We start from the raw sequence: 16,815 nt of genomic DNA, 5'->3' as shown, positions 1-16,815 counted from the left end.
CCCTACACCTGGGTGGGGAAGCAGGGAATGAGTTTTGATTCTGAGAATTGCCGTTTGTTCTTCACCCTTCCCACGGACAGCACCATCACGTTGTGTCCCTTACTAAGGGCAGATCATAAAGTTACAAATAAGCTTTATATTATTTTTTATACCTGTTGATGCTTCAGGTCCTGTATGAGAAACACATTTGTAAAATTGCAGTAAGTCCTTTAAGATTTAGAGATATATTGGCATAAATGCTTTCTTTTATTTACTGACATTTTGTTCCTTTTCTCAGAGCTTTCATCATCTCTCTACCCCACTTTATTCAGACCTGGGTATGAAAACCAGACATACATAAGAGTTAGTACAGATACATGTATTGCTGTCTAGACAAATACCCTATTAAGCAGGGCTGGGGCAGCAGTTGCTATGGTGATGAACAAATAAGGTTTTGCAGCTGAAAATCAAACATTGGGATATTCACACTTTCTTTACAATAGTGTTACAATGCTGAAGATGTCAGAGTGAAATTACACAATGAGAAATCTAAATTTTCTCTGCCCACTGTTGTTCATTAACAGAAGAGCCTTTAGCAGCACACAATGTAGACAGAAAAATAGACTTCACAATTCATAGCAAGATAGAAATAGTATGTGTTTTTAAATTACATCCCCCCACAATGAAAAAAAATATGGAAAAACTTTTACTAAATATAAAAAGGGGAGAACAAATTTATTGTAATGCTCTGTTCACCTTTATATTATAAAAATGAGTAGCTTCACACTGGGAGTAACTTTGACTTTTATATTTCAAAAGTTTAAAGGCTTTAATTTCACAATTTATGCATTTTTCACTATTATAATGGGCAAAACGTTCATTTTTAACACTATTTCTGAACAATGTGCCACTATGAATTGCTAGCACTGGGTTAAAAGCAAGCTACTGAATATTATTACCACTCTTAAGAAAGTTGCTAAATTCTTACCCCAAAGATATCATACATAACATCAGATGACAATTATGTGAGGAGTTATGCCTCAATTACTATCCTTTTGCTGTTGTTCAAAAACATTTGCCATAATTAAACCGCATGTTTGCTTTTATGTCTTTTATACAAATGATCTTGTTTTTCCATTAACATTTGAAACATTTTCATTCATTAGAAAAATATTAAAGGAAAGAATATAGCAAGGAGGAGGCAGAGGTTTAGATAACATTGTGGTGTTTTGATATTTTTAATTTTACTTTTTTTTCTTCAACCAGATTTCATTTGTATAATATATATATTTTTTATATTTCAATTATAGATACAGGTGGGATGTATGGGTGCCTATACACCCATGCCTATGCTCTGATGTGTTCTAAACTGAATGTGTCAGAATTCCAATTAGAACACTCTAGCATTGCCACAGTGCCATATGTATAAGCCCCTGTGGGTTTAAAAATGGCTGCTGGGGCACTTTAACTGAAGCTTGTCGAATGAGCTTTAGTTCAAGTGTCCCACGGCCATTTTTAAACTCGTGGGGGCTTAATACATATGAAGTTGTGGTGTTTTAATTAGAGCAACTCTCCAGGAACTGCTCTAATTAAAACATCCAATCCCTACCTCCGAGTACGTGTATAGGCACCTTACATTTTTAGTGTGTATGTTAATGTAGGCAATGTATCTAGACGTATCTAGAAAAATCCTTTTTATTAAGCAGGAGATGTTTATCCAAACCTGAAACTGCCAAATTTAGTCCAATTCTACATTTTTTAACTAAAAGTTGGCCAGATCTCACATTGGGAGGATTGATCCTGGTAGTAATTTCCAAAATTCATGGGGATTTGTTATCTTGTGTTTAGTCCATCATCAGCTAAAACCAGTAGAAACTGTTACATTGACTTTAAATAGGGCTGGATCTGGCCCACAGATTTCATGGGCAGCTATAATTAGATAATGTAAATAATATACAAGCTTAAGAAAATGCCCAGTGGCCTATCACTTTGCTTTTTTCAAATCTATCTCTGCACTGAAAATGGAAAAATTTGAGAAATTAAGTGTGTTATTGACCTCGACTCTTGTGTGATCCAGGGAGTGATTATGAATAACAGCTTCTGAGTTCCAATTTGTTCTTAGAAAAATGGGAGGAGATGTTCTCATTACAGAGATTTATGCATTGTAAGTAGTTCCATTTAGTTCAGTGGGAGAAGAGTTAAACTAATGCTACGTGCATCTACACGAGATGCTTTACAGCACATTAGACTAATCTAATGCTCAGTAAAGTATTACTTTCTGCATGTGCGTGGCAATTACTTTGCATTAAATTAGTATAATATGTCATTTGCTAGTACCAGTGCATACAGGTACTAGAAAAATGACACATTAATTAATGCACCAAAGTGCATACACAGACCCTGACTGGGAGCAATTTGCTTCTGGTCAGCCCAGGCAGCAGGGGGCCACTGCTGCCTGGCTAAGCCCTGATCTCCACAGGATGGGGAGAGTTGTCCCAGTTGCAGGGTAGCTCTGTCCCAGTTGCAGGGTAGCTCCATCCCAGCCCCATGACAATTGAGGCCAGCCCCAAACTCCATGGGGTGGGGAGAGCTGTCCCAGCTCTGGGGCAGCTGCCTCCATGTTCAGAATCAGTCATGTTCAGATGTGTGCCTGAGAGTACTTTGATGAGCCTGAATTTTCTGCATAGAAAATTCATGTGAATTAATTGCACATGTAGACATGCCCAGTGAGTACTTTTGAACATCACTTCCCAATTTTTTTAAACACAAGCGGGAAATCATGTCAATTTCTCTGATGCCCTTTCAAAATTCCAGAAAACAGTATAATTAATTTAAGGAGTAGAATTTCATATTCAGTGCTATTGTTTGAACTAATACTGTATCTACTCAAATATAAGATGATCCTGATTATAAGATGATTTCCCCCCCCCCCCAATTTAGGTTCTATATATGGAAAATTGATAAATTTGATATAATTTTTTAGGTATTATATCTAATTATTGGAAGTTTGTCTTGAATGTATCAACCTCCCACTGCTACAGCAGGAAAAAATAATTCTGGGGGATCAGGTAGGCCCTTTGCTATCTGATCCCTGCAACTTCTTCCTCCTGAATCCCCTTCACTCCTCCTTGGTATTAGACCCTGCTCTCCCTGAGTGCATGGAAGGGAGGAACAGATTTGAAAAAAAACTGACCTTGAAATAAACATACTGTAGCAATTTGCACATAGCACCTGTAGCAGGCTTACCTTTCGGAGCTTGGGTTGAGTCCCAGGCTTGAGATTCTGCTGTTTTGATTGGTGGAGCCCATCCACCAATCAGGAGGCAGCAAGAGAAATGAAGTCATGCTCCTTTCCTGAGGGGAAGGGGAGAAGAGCTCCTCTGGACCTGATTGAAGACTGCAACACTGTCAGGTCTGGAAGACTTCAGGGGTGGAGCCCGGGAGAGTATAAAAGGAGCTGCGTGCCCACCACACGGGAGATGTGTTGGAGACAGAGAAGAGAGAAGAATGGGGCTTAGAAGAGCTGAGGAGAACTGCTTGGCAGGGCAAAGCAGTAGCCCGGAAGGGCCCCTGAAGACTTCCATCTGTGGGGAGCTATGGAAGGCTCCAGCAGTTAGGCTCTCGGTCTGCAGCACGGTGCACAGTGTCCAGACCCTGGGAGCTGTGTGAGGCAGTGCGGGTCTGCAACCTTTGGTATGCGGCCAGAGACACAGTGCACAGAAGAACCAGCAGCATACCTACAGGCTGGGGAACTCCCTTCTTGTCAGCACAGAGGCAGAAAAGGATCTTGGTGTCATTATTGATTCCAAAATGAACATGGGCCGCCAATGTGGGGACACAGTCAGGAAGCCTAACCGCACCTTGTCATGCATCCACAGATGCATCATGAGCAGGTCCAAGGAGGTGATTCTCCCCCTCTATGCGACACTGGTCAGGCCGCAGTTGGAATACCGCATCCAGATCTGGGCGCCGCACTTCAGGAGGGATGTGGACAGCATGGAGAGGGTCCAGAAGGGCCACTTGCATGATCAGGGGGCAGCAAGGCAGGCCCTACAAGGGGAGGCTATGGGACCTGAACCTGTTCAGCCTTCACAAGAGAAGGCTGAGAGGGGATCTGGTGGCCATCTACAATCTGGCCAAGGGGGACCAGCAGGCTATGGGAGAGTCCCTGTTTCCCCGAGCACTACCGGGAGTAATGAGAAATAACAGCCGTAAGTTGACCAAGAGTAGATTCAGGCTAGACATCAGGAGGCACTACTTCACAGTCAGGGCGGCTAGGATCTGGAACCAACTTCCAAGGGAAGTGGTGGTCGCTCCTACCCTGGGGGTCTTCAAAAGGAGGCTAGATAATCACCTAGCTGGGGTTGTTTGACCCCAGCATTCTTTCCTGCCCATGGAAGGGGGTTGGACTTGATGATCTGCTCAGGCCCCTTCTGACCTTACCTACTATGAAATTATGAAACCTCCGCACGAGGCCAGGAACTCGGTGCAGGAGGCACTGCACGGAGGGTGAGAGACTCTGGGAGCCGCTTAAGATGGCTCGGGTCTCCAGCTGCTGGCATGAAGCAGCAGCTCAGTGCAGACGAAGCTGCACAGAGGGTCCAGGAGCAGAGTGAGCCCCAGTGCTGCACAAGGCTGCCCAGGCCTCCAACCCCTAGCACAAGGCGAAGCACCCATTACACACAGCGGTGCATGTGGCCCTAAGCTGGGCTGGTAGCAGCAGAGTTGGGTAGCAGGAAAGCTTGGCAGGGAACAGAGCTCAACTTGGAGAGCAGGAAGCAACCCTCTGCTACTGTGGAGTAGTAAGTAACCCTGGAGAGAGGGACCCCCAGGGTTGTGAAGGGGCACCACGTGAGCCACTCCTGGGTGAAAGGGGAGGCTTAGGAGTCTTTGGGGTCTCCCTCTCCTTTTCTTTCCCTCTACTTCCTTTCCTGTTATGGTACCTTGGGAGTGGGGCCCCTGCCCTGAAGGGCACCCAGGTAATCTAAGGATTGCTTGTTATATTTGTAGACTGTGCCTTATTGTTTATGTGAATAAGTTGAATTAACAGTTTGTATATTAATAAAGTTATAATGTTGCCCGATGAATATTCTTTGTTCTGGGTTGTTCTATTGTTCATTTGTATTTTTTAATAATAATTAGGGGGGTGTGTGTATACATACATACATACATACATACATACATATATATATATATATTTACAAATATACATTTAATATATATATTAAATGTAAATAATATATATTACAAATTTACAAAGCAATTATCCCTATACCATATATATATGAGGGGAAAAAAGCTTCATCTTATATTTGAGTAAATATGGTATTTAAGAACTGTAAAATGAACACTTGTTGACTTACTGCAAATTTTAAGAATTGATTTAGACATGAGCATTACTCATATTACTCGTACATATATTTTTCTACATCACCTACACTTTAAACCAAAGTAATTTGGGCTATCCAATATGAAAATAACTTTGATAGTTGGATATATATGGGAGAGATACAGTATAGACCACTACATCTCCTCTGGCTCCTTGTAACTTTTGAATAACTTCTGCCCTGGCCCATAGAACGATAGAAAAGTAGGGCTCAGAGGGAACTCAGAAGCTCACATAGTCCAACTCCCTGATCAAGACAGGATCCTCAGGCTAGATTGGACCCACAGACCAGCCCTGCATTCCGGCACATGGCTACGCTGCATGGCCCTGGAGCTGCCCCCACAGCCCTGTGTCATATGCTGCTTCAGGGCTGTGCTGCATATGGCAGCTGTTCTGCTGCTCCAGAACATGAACTGGAGTGGGTGCTATATGCAGCTTGCAGGACCACCTGGCGTGTCCTGCATGCTGCCTGTGGGTCATTCTGAGACTGATCAGCAGCACTGGGGTCCAGATGATATGGCTCCTCTAGCCATACCTTTGACATCCCTGGTCTAAAAGATGTACAGCTACACTGAGAGAGCTCCTCCTAGGGGAGCTGTAGCATATACTAATGAAATGGCACTTTTCCCTATATATTGTAACCAGTTCCCCAAATGGAATATGCTATGCTAGCAAAAGAAAACAAAAAAAGATCCTGAATCTACACTTTGGCCTTGGCTGGCATTGGCGGGGAGGTGATCGGCTTTTAAACATTTAACCGGCATGGTTCAGTTGTCTTTGCAAAATGATATTTTGGAAACAAGAGTTCTAGTTTGGTGTATGTCTTTTTGTCTCAGACCAACATGACTACCAAGTACACCTATGTCAATCTAAACATTTTTGTATACACAATAGCTCCATAGAACGTGTGTCTTTTTTTCCTATTCAGTAAGCTGAAGCATCTTCTCAACTCGGCTAAATTTAAAACACTCCTAAATGCTACAAAACTTACAAAGGGCTAGTGTCAATATTTCCAGTAAATGCCTCTATAAAATGGCTGCCTATATATCACCAAGAGCAAACAAGATGGGATCCTAAGCAATGTATTTTCGCTGTGTACCAGGCACTCACTTTCAAGGCTGTAAAAGTCTCTCAGTGATTTGTGAATATTTTCTCACATCTATATTGTGCAATATATTTCCTTGCAAAGCAAAACAAATTGTGTGGACTCAGTTTTAGCCTATTTGAAAAATTCCCCAGATTCATAAAGTGCTAGTTCAGTATGCATCCCCCCTTACTCCAATATGCTAATAAATTCAAAAGCCTTTTTGAAAAATATTGTTTGAAGTACATTTGCTTTGTAAAAATGTGTTTGACTTATCCTTGCTATTATCACAATAGTTATTTCAATCATCCTGCTTTGGCTGCAGAGTACTTAAATGATACCTTATTACTCTCTGATCTTTTAATATTGCATTGAGTGTCCCCTTGGTAGAGATATAATGAAAATAACAGCTTAAAAACACTGCAGAAGTCTTCACATAATCAGGTCTTTGATCATCTGATTTATTCTATGGTTACTATGGAAAGCACCAGTCATTTACTCATGGTGAAGAAAAAAAATGTCTTTCTTCCAAAGATCATTGACAAGTGAACCCCTCTTTCCACAGTGCAAGCCATAGTCATGTAACTTTTGCATTAATATGTTTCCCATTTTGAGAGGCTATATTATGAAGACATTGCTGATGCAGAATAATTTACATATCCTGCAGTCCTAAATAGAAACTAATCCTTCTCTTGCATATTCCGAATCAAAATAGTTACCAGAAGGCTTATTCAAAACTCACTGAAGTAAATGGGAACCTTGGCTTCAAAGGGTTTTAGGGTGGGTCCTAGGTGAGAGATCAAATGATTCACTAACTACAAATCTGTGTGCACAATCAAAGATACTGCATTTACTTTGGCAAGAAACAAATATAGACTAGAACGCAAGTTTGGAGTCAGGGACCATGTAATCCTGTGTGATTTTACAGTTCCTTATACTTTATCTCAATATAAATAACAGCTATATGTATGATAAACTCAGATAATGCACTATGCAACTCATTCTTTGTGACGTATGGAAATGCATGTCTTAAGAAAAGAATTGATTCATCCCTCCCACACTAACCTGAATAACTGGGGTGTGTGTTGTCATTTGATGGATTCAGGATGGTGTAATTTGGTTGGATACTGACTGTTCTGTGCAATGCTTCGCAAGCTGTTAGACTCATAGGGCTGTTAGACTCAGGCTGGTAGACTTACACACATGCAGCGAGCCTGCTCCAATGCACTGGAAATCCAGTGCATTGGAGCAGACTCAATTAACCGAGTCTGCTGGAGGATGTAAATTGATGCGCTCTGGCAGCCTCACACACCACACGTATCAGCAGCACAGCACGTCTCCACGCTGAGAAAATGGCAGCAGTGTGTTTTGAAATAAAACACGCTAAATGTGCTTAATTCAAAGCACCCCGCTGCCATTTTCTCAGTGTGGGGATGCACTTTGCCATTGATACATGATGCACAAGCACTTTTAATTAGCATAGCTTGCTAATTAAAACCACCCAGCACCACATTGGAAACACATGTAAAAATGCCCAATTGACTCTTCATAGTCAGGGATTTATAGTATTTGGAATCAAGCACTATACATAATATAACCCATGGCATCTTTTCATCTGCGAGAAACAGTGGATATTGCAGCCTGTGATGTAGATGGTTTGCAGTGTGTCATGTGACTGAATAGTCCAATCTGAGATCTGCATGATCTGTGGCAGTGGTTGCAAATATATGTATCATGGTTGGCTGTTTCAGGAGCTGCTTGCTTCCTACAGACTCTTTTCTTGTCGAGCTGTTGGAGCCAATTCCTGTCATGGACCATAACACCCTGGTGGAGACAATGATGCCACTTGTTCCAATTGCTTGCCAAGGTTTCCCATTGGCCAGGATCAATTCCAAATGCCTCCATGTCTTGCTTGCATGTGTCTTTATAGTGAAGCTTGGGGAATCCTGTTTTCTTGTTCCCTCCGATAGTTCCCTGTAGAGCATATCCTTGGGTATACATCCATCTTCCAATCAACTCAGATGGCCTAGGCAGTGCAGTCAGCTCTGTCTGAGTAGGGCTGTCACACTTGGTAAATTTTTCCTTTGAAGAATCTCTGTGTTGGTAACTTTATTTTGTGATTTGATGTTGAGTATGCAGCAGGTGGAAGCTGTTTAACCTTTTCTCTTGATGTACATAAGTTGCCCATATTTCCCCACCATACATGAGAGTGCTGAGTACACAAGCTTTGTACACTAGCATTTTGGTCTTGATGGTAAGCCTTGAGTTGTTCCACACTTGTTCAGTTAGTCTGCTGAAAGTGGTAGGAGCCTTTCCAATGTGAACACTAAGTTCTTCATCCAGTGAGAGGTTGGTGGTCACTGTAGAACCTAGGTAGCTGAACTTTCGGACTACTTCTAGCTGGTTCTTATTAAGGGTGATTGATGGATCTTGTGGCACTCCTTGTCTTTGTACAAGTGTTTTTCTGGGGTTGACAGTGAGAACAAAAGCCTGATTAGCTCTTGAAAGGCAATCCATGAGTTCTGGTAGTAGGTCTTCGTTGTGGACTATAAGGGAAGCATCATCAGTGAATAGAAGCTCCTGCACCAATAAAGATTTTTTAGGCTGATACCGATGGCCAATTATTAACCAACCATATCGGCTGATACCAGTCTGATTGCCAGTATGCAGCCCAGAAACATGGAGAGCAATGTCCAGCTGGTAAGTCTGTTTGGAGGAAGGGGGCCGGGGGGGGGGGGGAGGGAAGAGGTATGGGGGAGCAGATTGAGGCCCCCACAGTGAGGGAGGGAGTGGGGCAGGCACTGCCCAGCTCGGGCAGGGCATGGTGCAGAGCCATGACTCATCTGGGTACATGGGGTCACAGGGAGGGGGGCTTGTGCCACTGTGTGCACCCCTAGGGGAGGCAGGGGAGAATGTGCCCCCCAGATCTATGCATGGGGCAGAGGTGGGTCGCCGCTGTGCACTCCAGGCCGAGGGCTGCCACTGGCTTCTTTCTGGTGGGTGGTAGGCCTGGGCTCCGCTTGGGGCGGGCAGGGGTGGGGCAGGCAGCAGCGGCGCTGGGAGATGTGGCTATGGTGGGGGCTATAGCCACCCCAAATTTCACTGTAGCCCACCTATACCATGCTTCCCAGTGCCATTGCCGTCTACCCCAGCCTGCCTGGCCTGAGTGCAGCCCCAGCCCCGAGCACACAATGGCAGCCTGCCTTCACCCCATGCACAGATCTGGGGGGCATGTGCCCCCATGCCTTCCCTGGGGTATGTGCAGCGGTAGGAACTGCCTCCCCTCCTCACCCCCGCGCACCCCTTGGATGAGCTGCAGCTCCATCCTGTGCCCCATCCTGTCCCACCTGTGCAGCACCAGCCCCACTCCCTAGCTCACCATGGGGTGTTTATCATGTCCCTTCCCCCCCCCACAGACTTACTGGCTGGACACTGATCTCCAAGATGCCAGGCTGCATTCCTGGCCATGTGTATGCTGCGACTGCGCGCATGCACGTGGCATTTATTGGCGACATTATTGATCACATTGCCAAAAACACCTGGTTGTTGATAATGTCAATTTTCCTTTTATCAGTGCCAATACAATATGGACCAATATATCGGTGCACCTCTAATACACACACACACACACACACGCATGCACACACACTAATGGGTACACCAGAAAAATACGCTCCATCTTGCTCATACTCCCCCCACTCTTTTCAGACCAGGTCTCTGATTTCCTTCAACCCTTTCCATTAACTAGCTCTAGTCAATTGCTGACAGGTGGCAGAGGAAATAGAGGAACAATTATCAATATTTTTATGCACTTCTCACATCGACCTGGGCTGCAACATGGTTTAGTTGGAGACAGACATCTAGGTGGCCATTCTGGACTGCTTCTAATTATGTACACAAGTCCAAGTCCAGTCAGGTAGAGATCTTTTCATGCCAAAATGGGAAGTATATAACAAAACAAGGCCTCATAGACATCACATAGCTGCACTGGGTAGAATATGATTGGGGTTAGTGACAGACATAATAAAGTGGGCAAATACTACTTAGAAATCTTCAGACTTTTCTAGATCACAGTGCTAGAAGGCCCCAACAAGGACAGGCTTAAGGGCACCCTCATCATACCCCACATGCCCATACCTGCATGTGTCCAACCCTAGCAGTTTGCCTGTGAGGTCACTCAGATTTTTTCTCCAGTGGCAGCTCTTAGGCACACTGGAAATGGAGGACTCCAGAGTAGGTACAGAGGGATGAGCCCAAAGCAGATACATTATTATACTTCTGGGTTTGGATATGAGTGGAGTGGGGCATGCTCAGGCCTGACTTTGCCTAGGTGTTCTGCCACTGCAGGGTAGACAAGTCCTTAGAGGTAGACTATGTTCATTTTTCTATGTGTATCAGGGACATGAGACAGCAAAGTGTGAAGGTTTTTAAAGTGCCACTTTCCACCCCAGCTAGTTGTAAGCAAATCAAAAATAGTTCATGCATACATACAGGCAGTCTGCTTCTGGGCATATCACTATAGTCACATATGCTGATTCCCAGAAGCCCGTCTGGAACTACAGACCAGTCAGCCTCACCTCAGTCCCTGGAAAAATCATGAAGCAGATCCTCAAAGAATCCATTTCTAAGCACTTGGAGGAGAAGAATTTTATTAGGAACAGTCAGCATGGATTCACCAGGGTCAGGTCATGCCTGACCAACCTGATTGCCTTCTATGACAAGATGACTGGCTCTGTGGATGCAGGGAGACTGGTGGATGTGGTGTACCTTGATTTTAGCAAGGCTTTTGATATGGCCAGTTTTGTTCAATGTCTTCAACAATGACCTGGAAGATGGCATAGAGTGCACCCGCAGCAAGTCTGCAGATGACCCCAAGCTGGGGGAGTAGTAGATACACTAGAGGGTGGGGCTAGGATTCAGAGTGAGTTAGACAAATTGGAGAATTGGGCCAAAAGGAATCTCATGAGGTCCAATAAGGACAAGTACAAAGTCCTGCACTTAAGACAGAACAATCCCATTCACCAGTACAGGCTGGGGGCTGACTGGCTGGGCAGCAGCCCTAGGAAACCCTAAGAAAAGGACCTAGGGAGTACAGTGGACAATAAGCTGAATATGAGCCATCAGTGTGCCCTTCTTGCCAAGAAGGCTAATGGAATACTGGGCTGAATTGGTAGGTGTATTGCCAGTAGGACAAGGGAAGTGATTCTTTTCCTCTATTCAGCACTGGTGAAGCTGCATATGGAGTACTGTGTCCAGTTTTGGGCCCCCCACTACAGAAAGAATGTTGATGAATTGGAGAGTCCACCAGAGGGCAACCAAAATAGTGAGGGGGCTGGGGGACATGACTTTTGAGGAAAGACTGAGGGAACTGGGCTTATTTAGTCTAGAGAAGAGGAGACTGAAAAGGGACTTAATGGTAGCCTTCAACTATCTGAAGCGGGGCTCGAAAGAGGATGGAACTGGACTGTTCTCAGTGGTAACAGATGACAGAACAAGGAGCAAAGGCCTCAAGTTGCAGCAAGGGAAGTTTAGGTTAGATATTAGGAATACTTTTCTCACTAGGAGGGTAGTAAAACACTGGAACAGAGAGTGGTAGAAGTTCCAACCTTGGAGGTTTTCAAAACCCAGCTAAACAAAGCCTTAGCTGGGATGATCTATCTGCAGATGGTCCTGCTTTGAGCAGGGGGTTGGACTAGATGACCTCCTGAGGTCCCTTCCAACCCTAACTTTCTATGATTCTATGATCTCTGTCCATCTATCAAACCCAAACTGGGACTAAACTACAGGTTTCCCTCGCTTTATGCTGTACATATGTTTCTGGAAAACAGCACATAACTCAAATTCGCATAAAGGAAACCCACTTTACAATGTAACAAATAGGGATACATTCCAAGCCCTTGACTGTACTGACCCCCAGACCCATTTCTACCACTTTTACAAGACAATTTTGGTACTCACCAACAGCAGAGAGTACACACAAGCACGGGGCACTATCATAATGGGGATGGCAACTACAGAAACACATGTTGCAGACAACGAGCAAGAAGCACAGATCCATACAGGAGACTATATTTTGATGCGTGTCACTCCCACAATGCACTGCACATAGCAGCTAACTGCAGGCTTCCACCACACCAATCATGTCAGAAGGAATTTACCTCGCATTTAATACATTTTTGGTATAAAAAGGGTCATTGCATAAGAGTGAATGAGCACATACAGAACCCGCATAAAGTGAGGGAAAACTGTAGTAGAATCTAATGAGAGCCTAAAACAACAGTGATAAGACATGTGTAATCTGCTCAATTAATATCAAAGTTATGTTAACTTTTACACCTAGAGGTGTCTATTCAAATGTTAGCACTTACATATTCCATGGGGAGACCATCATATGAAATATGGTTATTTCAACATTCAAAAGTTACCTCCCATATTAATGATTTCATTTACTTTCTTTTTTTGTTTCAAAAGTACTTCAACTTCTGCCTTATGCTATAGGTTGGAAATATCTGCCAAATTATTTTGAATAGGCTAGGCTGTCTCCTCATTCTTTCTCTCTATATTTATTTCTTTAAGCAAAAGTCTCACCAGTGCATGTTCAAAGGTGTCATAGTATCTTGTCTGGCTGAACTGAAGCACTCATATTAATACTAATTCAGCTTAATCTTCAGTACTTAAGGACTCAAGTGTATTTAGCTGACTTTGATTAGTAATGAAATGCATAGATGCAACTCACTGGCTGATAAATGCAACTTTCTTAGAATTGGGTCCTAATTAAGGTTCCATGTAAAGGGCTGGAGGAAGGTTTCTCGTAACTGGATGTGAGTGGCAGTTGGAAGGCATGGCTGGGATTGGCAGGAAGGTTTGTTTGTGTGAGGTTTGGGCAGGGAGGCAGTGGTTGTTGTGGGGGAGTTGGAGGTCTTGGTTTTGGGGTGTTGTCTGGGGAGTCTTGTGTCTTTAGGTTGTTTATTTTAAGCTGCTCTGAGCCTTTTGGATAGGGCAGATATAAATCTAAAAAATAAAATAAATCAATGGGTTAATCATATCTTAGTGTAATGTATGCCAGGGCCAATATGTCATAACCAAACCTTAGCCTTAGCCATTCCATTCCACAATCATCTCATTTCCCTCTCCTTCCCTCACAATTTTTCTTCTTTTTTCTAGCATGAAGCTTCCTTTTTTAGAATGCAGCAGTTTAAATGAGAACATGAACATGACAGTGTTATGCAAACATTGTAATATCAATTTCTTATTGTTCAAATATATGATGGTGTTGCATCTTTCTATTGATTTACAGTTGTAACAGAGCTACATTCTATCTGAGGTGCCAGGTATTTCTCCAATTAAGGCAGTCAATATCTACAGTAATTTTCATATGAGATGGGGAAAGCCCAATTACATTCACATCAAATACTTTTTTAGCGCATAAAAGGCATTGAAATAATTCACACTTCAACAACAGAAGCGCCTCAAAATAGCCTTTGCATCCTATCTTGGTGAGCTAGGACACATCCACAGTTCTGTAACCGAGCACTGGACATACACAGTCAAATATTAGTCAGCAGCTGCTCCCGTCTGGGCTGCCTAGAAAGGCTGTCCAGCGTGGTGCTGCCCCAGCCCTGCTGTATGCCCCTAGGGCGGCAGGACCCACCCCCGTGGGATGATGCCTGGGCCAGGTGGGACTGAGGAACCAGCCACAGGCCAGACAAAGCCCCTCCATGGGCCAGATGTGGCCTGCAGGCCAGATTTTGCCCACCTCTGGTGTATATGCATATACACATTATCCCTACGGCAACAGACCTCTTTTACATGGCTTACAATACTTAGAGCAAAGCGAAGCAAAATCACTGCCCATAATTAAGGATTAGGTGCTGGCTTCAGGCTACAGATCCCTCACTTGCCAATGTGCATTTTTCACATACACTGTATGTCTATGAACCACTACATGTTTCAAAGTCTTGCTTTCCATGACTGGCTGCAGAAATGCCAGGAACATTTAATTGTTTTCTAATATTATGGCAATGCTGTTGTCATAATCTAGTATGATAATATCAGAGGAGCTGTCAACACCATGGACAATGGTGATCTTGAATGCTCCTGCATTTAATCTAAAATAAACTTTCTTAAATCCAATGTATGTGCTTCCATTGTAGCAAGAAAAATTCAAAATACAGACCTTGAAAACAAATTGACAGAACTGATTCAGATCAAACTGCCATCTTCTAATCTTGCTTGTCCCGAAGTGGTGAACTGGGAACAATTCATCTTCTGTTCTCACATAGCTAAAGTCCATTCAAGCTGAAATCAGCTTAAAATGAGCTTTTTAGATAAACCTTGCTTGGGCCTGTCTCAGTTAAGAGTTAATGAAAACTTATTCAACAGATTCCAACTGATAAAATTGTTTGGAACAATTTAACACAAAGCATATAGCAAGAAAACTGTACATTAACTTTTTTATTAATTAAATCTGTGAATTTAAAAGAAGCAAATTATCTTTGTTTAATTGACTTGACTAGAAAGGTCCAATTCTGGAATCATAACTTTCAGCAGAACTTGGCATACTATCTTCAGGGAAACCGCTATTGTGAAGAAATGGTTCTCAGCTTTAAAAAGCATGACAGAATTATGCCTTAACTCATTTGTTTTGGTAAAGGATGTAACTGCAATAATATTTAGATTTACCAGTACATATATTAATGTGATATTCACAAAATGTTGTTGTAAGAAGGTAAAGGTCTCATTCTGTTTTGAACAGAGCTATGCACATTATATACAGTGCAAACTATTGCCTCCCTGGAATTCCAATTCTTTAGTAATTTTAATAAGAATGACCAACACAAACTAATCTGAATCAAATCTGGTTGCTTTTAGGATTCCCTGGGCACATCTACACAAGACATGTTAATGCACATTAGCCTAATTTAATGTGCATTACGGGCACGTGTCTACATGTGTACACCCTTAATGCATATTACAAATGGTGAAATTAGGCTAATAGTGCCTACATTTGATACCTGCAAATTCAGGTATCAAATTTAGGCACGATTAATTAAAGCACATAAATGCACATGTAGACATGACCCAGCACTAACTTTAGTGCTATGTCTGTCCAGCCACTAGGGGCACATGGCAGGGCTGCAGGGGCTTGGCAGTAACTTTAGTGCCAAATCTCTGCATGTGTAGACACCTGCTAAAAATCACTTAATGTGTATTAGCTTAAAGCCCGATAAATTTAGTCATGTTTAAATGCACGCATAGACGCGCCCTCTCTGTAGGCTTACCTTTTTCCTCAAATCCCGTCTGCCCAAGGAGGGTACTCCCAGTCCTTTTTATCTTGGTTGGAGTTATCAAGATCTACCCATCAGTATAAGTCAATAGCAAGCACTCTGTCCCTGTTCCCAAGATTGTATCATTTAAATCCTGGGTGAGTCAACAAATAAGCAGGGAATTGCTACACAAGTTCCTGAAACCTATCATACATTACAGTTATGTATCAACAATTCCTTCAAGAAACATTTGGAACAGTGACATTGGGGACACTGAATAACTGGTTGAATAACTATATATCTTCAATTAAAGGTGCCTCTAAAACATATGCACTACAAAGCAATTCTGCTTTCTGTCAATGACAGAGAAATCCATGTGAAACAGAGTTAGCACACTAAGTTCTTTCTGTTAAACTGTACAGATTCCATTTTCTTAGCATGCAGATAATTCTTGGAATGTTTTGGCAAAGTAACTGTACAACTAAAGCACATCAATTTCATAGGACTGCACAAGTTTGAAGTCAAGCCAAGTTTTCAGTGTTTAGTTATGCAGCTTTTGGAAACCATGTAAAAACTGGGCTCCTTCAAAATAGAGTCCATTTGTAAGGAGCATGTCTTTGGTCTTTTCAAGTTTATTTGGTGTGTATGAAATTTACAAGAGATGCAGGAAATAAAATGCATATTCTGTAAAGTATATTTTTATATGCTATACTTTGTAAAGAGATACATTATACAATTTTGGGCCTGTTCATGCTTTGGCAGAAGTCAATGACAAGCTTTGTTTTATTGATGAGAAGTCAAAATGATTTTCTACTTATGCGTTTTGGGACAAAACATGAAGTATTTGACTATCCAAAACTGCTACGTAAGTGGCAATTTTGAATCAAGGATAACAAACATTCTTCACTTTTTGAATATTTCTTTTACACAGGGGGCAAATCCCAGTAGACAAGTTTACTTGGCTTGCCACTTCTTCTGTGTTACTGGAATGGTTGCAAAGACTGCTCCCAAAATCTCAGAATGTTACAGTTATGGGAGTGCCACTGAATAAAATCATCTTGACAAAACCACACTTCTCTTGCTTTCCAAATTCTTCTTTCT

The 16,815-nt window shown here is 42.5% G+C and overlaps 1 protein-coding gene across 1 annotated transcript in view; it reads left to right on the top strand.

The window, feature by feature from the left end:
• The window catches only part of NREP (neuronal regeneration related protein), a 59,695-nt gene that overhangs the window by 887 nt on the left and 41,993 nt on the right, over positions 1-16,815 (top strand). The gene's annotated exons all lie outside the window — the stretch shown is intronic.

The sequence above is a fragment of the Alligator sinensis genome, unplaced genomic scaffold (genome assembly GCF_000455745.1).
Source record: "Alligator sinensis unplaced genomic scaffold, ASM45574v1 scaffold30_1, whole genome shotgun sequence".
NCBI lineage: Eukaryota > Metazoa > Chordata > Crocodylia > Alligatoridae > Alligator > Alligator sinensis.
Note: the sequence above shows the minus strand (reverse complement) of the source record. Positions and strands in the feature narration are given on the sequence as shown.